Below are 10,738 nucleotides of genomic sequence, written 5' to 3'. Positions count from 1 at the left end.
TTTATATGGATAGTCTTTTGAGAATAGTATATTTATGATTTATATTAATATATTATAAGTTTTAATATATTAATATGGAATCATATTATTTAATTAGTATTGATCAAGAATTAATTTAGAATTAATTAAGTGATCAAAAAGAACTAATTAAATATGGACTCTTATATATATGGAATGGGCCAAGTTCATTTAGGTTGGGCTAAGCTTTCATGGATGGTCCATGGAGCTTTTAACCCATGTATCCTATGTAAATGAAAGGTCATGGGTATTAGGGTTTACATGGATGTAACCCTAATCCTCCATAATATATAAAGGGGTCCTTGGCTCACAAAATTACACAAGTGTGTGAAAATAAGAGTGGGCCGATTTTAGTGTGCATACATATTCTCTCAAGTTCTTCCAAGGTGTTTTGGAGATTTGTGATTCCATTTGAGGCTTCCACACTATTGGGGCTAAGCTCTTAAAGCTTGAAGACATCAAACTACATCAAAAGGTATGTCATATAACTAGAACTTTGTAGTATAGGTGCTTCATAATATGCTAGTTAGGATGAAACCTTGGAATATTTAATATTTGCATGTATAATAGAGAAAACATAGATCCAAGGTTTATAGGGTTGCATGTACACCATAGGAGTGTTAGAATGCTCAAAACCCAACAGTGGTATCAGAGCCATGGGTTGTTTTCTGTTATATTGATGCAAATGTTTTATTTTCAAAGTTGGAAAAAAAAAGAAAAAAAAAATGACGTTTGTCAAATTTTAAGATAATTACTTGTTTTTGTGAAAAACTAATTATTTGTAAAATTTGAATCATTTGCTATATGAGTTGAATTAGGTCAAATTTAGTAAAAGATAAAATGATATGATTATTTTATTAGTTTTAAAAGTTTGATCCAAAGAGTTTTTTGAAACCTTCATAAGTTATGGATATGAAAAGGTTTTTAAAAAAATTGATTCAAAGTTTTTTATGGAGTTACAAAACTTGGTCTTAATGTTTTAAAGAATTCAATAACTTGTTCTTAAGTTATGAAACATGAAAAGTTTCATCATAAAACAAGTATTTAACTCCATAAGTTATGGAATCCAAAAGTTTTCAAGAGTTACAAAACTTGCCCTCAAGTTTTGGAATTTGGAAAAAGTTTTTTTTATGATAAAAAAAAAGAATTGAATTCTAAAACTCTTGGGTTCATAACTTAAACAATTAATTAAATGGTTTTAATTTTGAATTTAATAATTGGAATTATGATGTTTTATTGAATAATTCAATTAACTCTTATGGACTTTATTAATAGATAATTAAAGTGTTTAATTAAAAGAGAATTAATAATTCCATAATGACATGGTTTAAATTTAATTAAATTAAGAGTATAGTTTAATTAATAGATTAAACCACCAAGTATTTTAAATGTCTAAAATACACCCTTATACTATTATAATATTAAAATTTTAATATATTATATGTATAAGAGCAAGTCGTCTTACCATTAGTAGGCCTCATTCACGAAGCCGGTCTATAAGGGGGGTATACGGTTACTGCCTATAAAATGGCAGTTTAATGGGTGTCCACTCTCACCCACCGCTTCCTTGACTGGTGGAGGGTCGTTAGCCGAACAAGTAGGACAAGGATTATAATTCTCCCTTCATTAAAAGTATTAATGATAAATACTAAGTAACTAAACTTTTTATAAATTCCCAATCTTAGTTACTTAGGAAAATGTGAATAAGGTGCTAATCCATGAAATTACACTTTGCACTTTGTTTAAGCTGTTAGTGGAGCGTGTGTGGTTAACCGACACACTAACCTGGACTTAACAAGGTAGGCAAAGGGTAACTTAATGTTTATCATAGAATCGTTGGAGCGTGTGTGGTTAACCGGCACATCGATTGAGGGGTAAATATTAAGGGTACCAAGTATATTTGCATGGTTACTTCACACCTTGTTTTGTGATCATCGGCATCCCAGTCACAAAACCTGAAGGGAACACTCGAGATTGAAACATGCCATTGAAAAGTTCAATGAATCTCAAAAGAATCTAGGAGTTTCAAAACCAATTAAAACCTAATAATACATTTCGTTTATCTTGGTGGAAATTGGTAAATCGTCATTCACCTACCTTTAAATATTTTATAGCTTGGATTACGGCATCCCTCTTCCAAGTTATAAAATAGTTTGTTGGGTCCTAGCCTTAATATATCATATTGGGTGTTATATTAAGGACTTAAATCAACTTTACGTGAATTTCTCCCATTGATGATGTCTGGTTTAGACAACAATGATCTTCCCAAACCAAGCTTTCCTAATGAATATGACCTCCCGAGTTTGGCTCATGGAAGTCATACTTCTCTTCCTCCACCTCCTCCAATTATTCTCCCTAACCCACAAGTTCAAGGTCACTCAAGCCCTAATGGCAAGCAAGGTCTATGTGTGATCACATCTTAGAGATGAAGTCACATATTGACAAGTCGGGAGAGTTGGGTGTCAAAGTCTTGAGAAAGTTGGATGTTCAATCACTTGTAAGTCACATAGTGAGTTCCTTTGGGACTACTATGAAACAGACTATGACATGAGCCTTAATGATCATATCTATTTGCTTGGTGCTGCTGAATCAGCAATGATTTGGAACGATAGTAAATCAAATTTGATTAGAAGATTAACTTCCCAAAAACTTTATGGACAGTGACAATGGTGACACTGGAAATCCAGAAAAAGCATTCTCTTCCCAATGGAAAGGGATTGGCCATAGTCAACCCGGTTGACCAAATGGTAAAGAGAAAGGCTAAGTCTGAGATAGTCCCATTACCAAAGGGTCCATATGTTTATTTTGCCAAAGGAAGGGGCATTGATTGCAAAGCTGCCAAATTTACCTAAGGATGTTAAAGTCAATAAGTTTGACTCTACATCAGGTAGAACCCATTATCTAACTCTGTTAAGTTCTATTATGAGATCCTCATTACATGATGTGACTGTGTCATATGTTGATGTTTTAAGAATCAAAGAATAGAGAGAAATCTTAAAGGAAGTATATGCTGATTCTGATCGCGAAGGTGGATTTCGATCGCATCATAATTTTGAGCAGTTGCTTAAGAAGTTATGATATATTGCTAAGGAATAGATAACAACAATTTTCCATGTGGATTGTAAGGATAAGTTTTTCCGCAAAGTTTTAAAATAAAAGAAAATTTGTTTAATTTTATTTATTTGAAGTATCCTTACAATGGCATTTGTGGAAATTTTTTGCTTATATGATTCCACTGGCAGCAATATTGGAAAATGGATTTGATTCTTTCATTTGTGGTAGTATCTAAATTTACCAAATCAGGAAAGTTCCTCATCGCCCAAGTTTCAATTGGACCGAAACTTGGAATCATGCAAGTTGAATAGTATGATGAATGAGAACTTTCAAGCATTGGAAAATCAAGACTAATTACTTGTTCACATGGATGTGTGAGTCAAATGAAGGACTAAAGGGATCGAGTACACATTCTTGTGCACTGGTCATGTCCACCACAAAGCTCGTTAATACTATTTGATTTACTAAAGTTTAGTAAATATGGTTATACTTACAAGTTTAAGTATAATTCTGAAACATTGGAAAAGTCTCAATGTATGGCAGAACGAATGGGAAGAATCAAATTAGGCAGAAAGATAAAAGTTTCTCAAATCTGAAAAGATGGGAGAGTACTTTAGTATCATGTTTGTGATCATCTTAATGATTTAGAAATCATATCACAATTAGTCCTCTAAAGGTCATCTTAGTGCATTCTTATGACTAAGAAGAGGAGTCATGAATTATTGAAATGGTTAGATCAGGAAGATGAGTCATACTTCGTTCCAAAACAATTCTTAGAGTCATACTCCAAGATTGTAACTTGAGTGATATATCTTAAAGAAAGGTTTAAAACACTTGTCAAATGTAAGAGTAAAAGTGTCCTACTCTTGTACATTTGAAATTGGTAAGTTGTGATGTTTTGGATAAAACAAAGACCAACTAAGGCCAATTGTGTGAAGTGTTTGTCTTGATAAAGAATCCGCACTATCTCTTGAATATTTAGCAAGTTAGTCTTATATGTCAAGAGGATAGTGGGAGTCTTAAAGATCCTAAAAAGAATTTCAAGAACTAATCAAGAATAAAACCTGAGGTTCTTCACTAGCACACGACTTGAGGTTTATAACCTATCGTGTTGACATATTCTGTGCCCATTCCAGTTAAAGTTGGCTTTGCATAGGAGTTCTGAAAGTTCTCAATTGGTTGCATAACAACTTGGAAGCAATGGCAGGCCCTGTACTGCCAGGTGGCAAGAAGTTAAGATTGCATAAGTTCAGTCCATATGAGTTTGGATTTGTTATTATCCTTGTCTTGTGACTATGGTTTTGATGATTCACATGGATAAGAAAACATACACCATAAAATCTAAGGGTAATAAGGTTTCTCTCCGATTCATGAAAATGATGGTGAGGAAACACTTCCACCAAGTAGATTTGAAGCAGATGGCAAAAGGTCTAAACAATTGAGACTATGATTACGGCATCCCTTTTCATAGTTCTGAAATTGTTTAGACACACATGCATGCTATCTAAGGAAAGGTGTATGATTTTGATAAAGTTTTATCGAAGCATCTCGTATCAGAAATCTGAACTTTGGTAAGAAAGTCAATAAAGTATTGATTTCTAGAAGTCCAGCTGATTTCTGAGTACATGTCAAAGCTAGTGGGAGCATAAGTGTTATCCTAATAATCATCATGTTAGTGGGAGCATGATAATTATTGTTAGTGTTGCAAGTTAGCAATGTTAATTATAGAAAACAAAAGTTTCAATTCGTGAGGCTGCAGGGATTGAAAAAGTTGTTTTGCTATAATTAAGGGAGAAGATATACTTCATTTCAGTTCTAAAGGCTTAGATTGAGACCTTAATCATCTTTAGTCAAGAATATATATATGAATTTCATGTTGGATTGGTTCAACTTAAGGAAATTCTATATATTGCGTTCTCAAAATTCGATTATGATTACGGCATCCCTCTTCATAGTCAAATTTTGAAAACATGGCAAATAAAAATATTGTAGCAAAAGACTGGTCTAGAATCATGTCTTTATGTGAGACATCATGAATCGTGTACCATTTGCTTTGGGTACAGGATCGATTGCATGTGCTATAATATTTGTCATTTCTAAATTTTTCCAAATGCCCAGAGGCATTAAGAAGGGAAAAGGTCTAGAATTAGATATGACTAAAAAGATTAAGCAATTGTCGAGGACAATCTGAGGTTTACCAAAGATTGGTTTCTTAGGGACAGTTGGAAGTATAGCGCTAATTTTGGAAGGACCATATTGGCATATTCTGAAAAGAGGCATCTCTTATTCAGAAGTGATAGTTAAAATGAGAATATGGAGTTGTCTCCATAGCTGGAAGTTATCTATGTAAGATTAGAAAACTTAATGCAAGAAGCATGTCCAAAGCAATGTACTTTGAATATGAGACTTAGTTTCCATGGAGTTGATCTCCATTGGAATACCTTGTAATGACTGTTGACAAGTCTTTGTGACTTTGTACATATTCATTACAGGAGGGTCAGTGCATATAAGTTTAAAATCTAAACAGATTTCGATAAATGATAGGAATTTGAAATTCTCACATTTTTCGATAAGGATTTGGGAGTGTGAAATTAGAATCATTGAAATTATGTTCAATTGGTTTATTTCACAAAGTAAGGATCATAGACAAACATAGAGTGCATACTTGGTGTATGGCAAAGCTATTGTTTAAGAAAAACATAGTGTACATGCTTGGAGCATGGGACAACTAGTGTTTTTAATTCAAGTATAAAGTTGATAAAACCGAAACAATGAATAATGAGTAATCAGTATGGTGATAAATAAAAGTGTTTATTTATATTCATAGGGTTTGATACCATATTTGATTCATTTATTCTTGTGTTTCAATTTGCATGTTTTGACTTCCAGAATAACTAAGTCGCTCTTCCTGAATGATTAAGTTATTCAAACCATCCACAGTCGGTCATATATTGGAAGTAGATATGAATCAAGACTGTCATGGGTTGGTTTGTAGAGGTCCAAGTTGGTGGACAAAGTGGTGCTACAACACTTATAAGTGCTCATAAGTTCTGAGTATTGGACTCAACCCGCGCTCATTTGAATCACTTCATGGATTTTATCATGAGTGATCATGAGACGATAATATCTTATATTCTTCAAACCTAGAGATATGAGTTGTTACTATGAGTTGGTTATACATTGATTGCACGAAAACGCATTTGGTAACTCGATGTTATAAAACGTGCCTTTATGTATGATTCAACAAGTAGTAGAACAAGCCATATGAGTCGAAGTTTATCCATTCCTTTTACCTTCGGGATAAAAGCGATATCTGTGGGCCCCTCGATGATTTAGCAATGACACATGTGAGTGCTTGGCCAAGCCAGGACTGATTTGATTTGTTCAATCAGTCAGTCATCATAAATCGAAAATCAGGAAACAACAAATGGACAGAGAGAATGATTATAATCCATGTCTCAGTCCATATGATATCTAGAATTGAGGAATATATGATCCCTTATCTAATGGACAAGTCATTGACAAGGTCAGAGTTCGACAGCGGCTTTAAGAGCTACGATTGCCAGTTAGGTTTTGAAGTCATACTCAATAATAGTTTTAGACTTATCCAAGTGGGAGACTGTTGGATTAATGTCTAAGTCCATAACTATATTTGGTATGTATTTGACCCGACCCGGCATGGTCCATTTGGGTTGCACTTCACCGGCACAATTTATATGGATAGTCTTATGAGAATAGTATATTTATGATTTATATTAATATATTATAAGTTCTAATATATTAATATGGAATCATATTATTTAATTAGTATTGATCAAGAATTAATTTAGAATTAATTAAGTGATCAAAAAGAACTAATTAAATATGGACTCTTATATATATGGAATGGGCCAAGTTCATTTAGGTTGGGCTAAGCTTTCATGGATGGTCCATGGAGCTTTTAACCCATGGATCCTATGTAAATGAAAGGTCATGGGTATTAGGGTTTACATGGATGTAACCCTAATCCTCCATAATATATAAAGGGGTCCTTGGCTCACAAAATTGGCACAAGTGTGTGAAAAAAAGTGTGGGCCGATTTTAGTGTGCATACATATTCTCTCAAGTTCTTCCAAGGTGTTTTGGTGATTTGTGATTCCATTTGAGGCTTCCACACTATTGGGGCTAAGCTCTTAAAGCTTGAAGACATCAAGCTACATCAAAAGGTATGTCATCTAACTAGAACTTTGTAGTATAGGTGCTTCATAATATGCTAGTTAGGATGAAACCTTGGAATAGTTAATATTTGCATGTATAATAGAGAAAACATAGATCCAAGGTTTATAGGGTTGCATGTACACCATAGGAGTGTTAGAATGCTCAAAACCCAACAGCCCTAGCCGCCGCCGCCGACCGTAAACCCTTCAAAGACCGTAAACTCTTCGCAGATTACGTGAAAAACAGCGTTTTCACCTCTTTTTGCTCCAAAACTTGATCAAAAACTCGTTTTTATCAAAAACGCGAAGAACAAACCCCCCCTAATTTTCAGAGATCTATCCAAAAACGCAAGAAATTTTCAAAAATAAGATCAAATATGCTCCAGATCTGACAAAAATGACTGATACAATCCAAGCTCTGATACCAATTGTAAGTCCCCAAAATGCTTGAGTATCAATCCGATCCGTTTGATGGTGCGGAATCCCAATCAAACGGATGATGTCAGATCAAATAGAAGAGAAGGAGAAGAAAAATATGATGAATCTTGTATGTATTGATATGAATGAAGATCCGAATACAAGATTCACACACACTAACACACACTCTCTTTTCTCTCTCTCTAGAACACCTTCAAATGCACACACTTAAGCTCCTCTATTCTATGTGTTCATCCTTCACATGCACTCCTCACCCTATATATATATATGGACCTAAGGCCAAGCCCAAAATACAAATAATCCAATGCTCGGTCCAAGCTACAATTAATCCTATTCTATTTTTGGCCCAAATAATAAAAACAATAAATGCTTAGAAAAGCAAAGTATAAACCATATTTTTGACCCAACAGGACGAGATCCTTATATTTCCAGAAAGCTAAAAGAGGGAACTATATGAATATAATTTTATCAGAACCTAACTATGGATTTAAAGTTACGAATTTAGGTCCCAAACAGAACACTAAAACCAAAGAAAAGTTAAAGTAATGCAAATGAAAGTATTTTAAAGTATAGTTATGAAGCACAAGTTAAATAAGTGTTATAATTGTTATGTATTTACAGCTGAGATATTTTTGCTTCCGCTAATGTTTTCTTTGAAATAATATTTTATAAATATGGTTTGAAGTTTTTGATAACTTTAATTGTAGTTTTCACAGGGTAACGACTGGCTTTATTTTATGAGGATTTAATATTATGTGATAACCTAAATTGCTGGATCATATGACAGGTCTATTTTTCTTGAAAACTCTTCTCAAATATGCATTTCACTAGATAGTAGTTCGGAAAATCATCATCTCTATTCAAAGATCCAGAAACTAGAGGAAACCATACATAAACAAAGGATAGAGTTGGGTGATGTGAAAAACATGGTCAATGATATGAGAAGCACAAATAATTAATGATATATTTTTTATTGATTGCATGTTTAGGATTTCTAGTTGAGTTTTACTATTAGATTAATTTGATTGGTGTAACGCCCCGGTTCATGGTATGTGAATTTATTATATTTTATTTATTATTTTTGGTATATTTAACTATATTAAAAAAATAATAATAGGTTGGGGTAATTAGGGCTAATTATGGACCCATTGTGCAATGGAATTGTTTTTGGGGATAGAGGAGCCGTTATGTCAAACTTGAAGGCCAAATGTTATGTTTTTGAAGCCTTGGACCCCTCTTGATCGGACACCAACTTAGGGTAGCCCATAATCACGTCCAAAAGGCCTATTAAGCCTCAAAATTTCGGCCTAACCCTATGAAGTTAAGGGGGTGCCGCTTTTCTTTGTGTAGCCGTGAGTGAGGGGGGAGAAAAGAAAGAACGGGAGTGGAGAAGAAGGGAGCATCGAAAGTGAAGGTTGGAAGGAGACTACGACATCTTCATCAAGGGAGAAACATTCATCATTCTCAAGTAAGTCATGCAATCTTATTCTCCTTCTTTCTCTTCTACCTTTAAACGAAATCTTCACCACCACCACCACCGCCAAGGTGGTGGCAGTCACCGCCAGCCACCACTGCCACTATGGCAGTGGGTAGTGATGCTCCAAGATGTTTTGAGGGCTAAGTGGTGACATGGTTTGTTTTGGTCCCAAACATTAAACCCTAGTTGGTATTCTTCCCATGAGGGCATTGTACTTATTTTGATGTTTTATGCAAGAAAATCTAAAGAAAAGGGGTTGAGATTTTCATTGAATTCTATATCAATGAAGTAATCTACTGTTATGAACTCATTTTACTGATTATAAGCCTCATTGGAAAGGTCTTAATGGGTTAAGAGGTCAAATTAACCCTAAAAAGACAAAGCTGTGATTTCAGGATTTTACCCTAATCTGTCCATATCTTTGAGAGATGATATCTCGATCATGCGAAAACCTTTTTAGTTAAAACCAAAAGCCAGAGTTTCGTTTTTGAGTCCTATACATTTCATTAGTTTTGACCAAAGGCCAGAAATGCCCCTAACTAGGGTGAAAAGGACCATTTACCCAGACTGGTCTGTAATGAACTGTTTTGCGAGGCAGTTTTGTAAAAATCATCAAAAATTGTAGAAAAATCGTAATGAGGTGTGCGAGTACAACTTTTAAATCTAATCACCTGTACTTAACGCATAGAAAAGAGTTTTGAAAAATAAGGTGTTTAAGGGGGTAACACAGGTCCCGACCAATACTATAATTTCTATGTATAAATCTGAAAAAAGAAATAACACTCAAGCCATTATACTTTTGAGATATCAAAGTACCATAACTTAACTCTTTTTGGTCATTATTAGGAAGTTGAAGGTTAACCTGGTGTGAAGGGGTGTTTGTATTATTTGAAGGGTGTTTGACTACTTGAGGTGAGTTCCTCACTTCATAACCTTAGAGAATTATATGCCTACTGTTAGGTCGGGTGAGACTAGGAACTATATGGTTGATAGTTAAAGTAATACTTGTTGCATTAGTTACGTTTGATGTACTTATTTGTTATGTGGAATGTATATGCATGATATGTTTGGGCTCGACGGCTGAATACCGAGTCGATATGTTGGGGCTCGACGGCTGAATACCGAGCCGACTGACCGAAGGCCATTGTGCCAAGTCAGGGGGACCGAAGGCGGAAAAGCCAAGTCCGTGGACTCGACGGCTGAATACCGAGTCTTTATTTGGGTGTTGTTTGGGATTTGTTCCCAAATATACACGGGATATATGATATTAATGTTTATATGTTATATGGATGTTTGCATATTTTGTTGGTGGCATGATAAGTAGGAGTAGGGTGTAATATTTCTAATGTTATGTTGTGTTGGAAGTCAATAAGCTTTGTTCTTACCCTTTTATTCTATAAATGATTATTGCAGGTACATCAGGTACCAACAAGGGTAAGGGTTCGACTTAACTGTACACTGACGCAGTTGAAGATTGGGTCCGTGTCATAAATGTTATTACATATTTTAAGGCTTTTATTATTCTATTAGAACCGACTTACAAACAAATGGGTTT

This window comes from Lactuca virosa, chromosome 3, assembly GCF_052849685.1.
Source record: "Lactuca virosa cultivar CGN04683 chromosome 3, Lactuca_virosa_CGN04683_v6, whole genome shotgun sequence".
Taxonomy (NCBI): Eukaryota; Viridiplantae; Streptophyta; class Magnoliopsida; order Asterales; family Asteraceae; genus Lactuca; species Lactuca virosa.
This window is presented reverse-complemented; position numbering follows the sequence as displayed.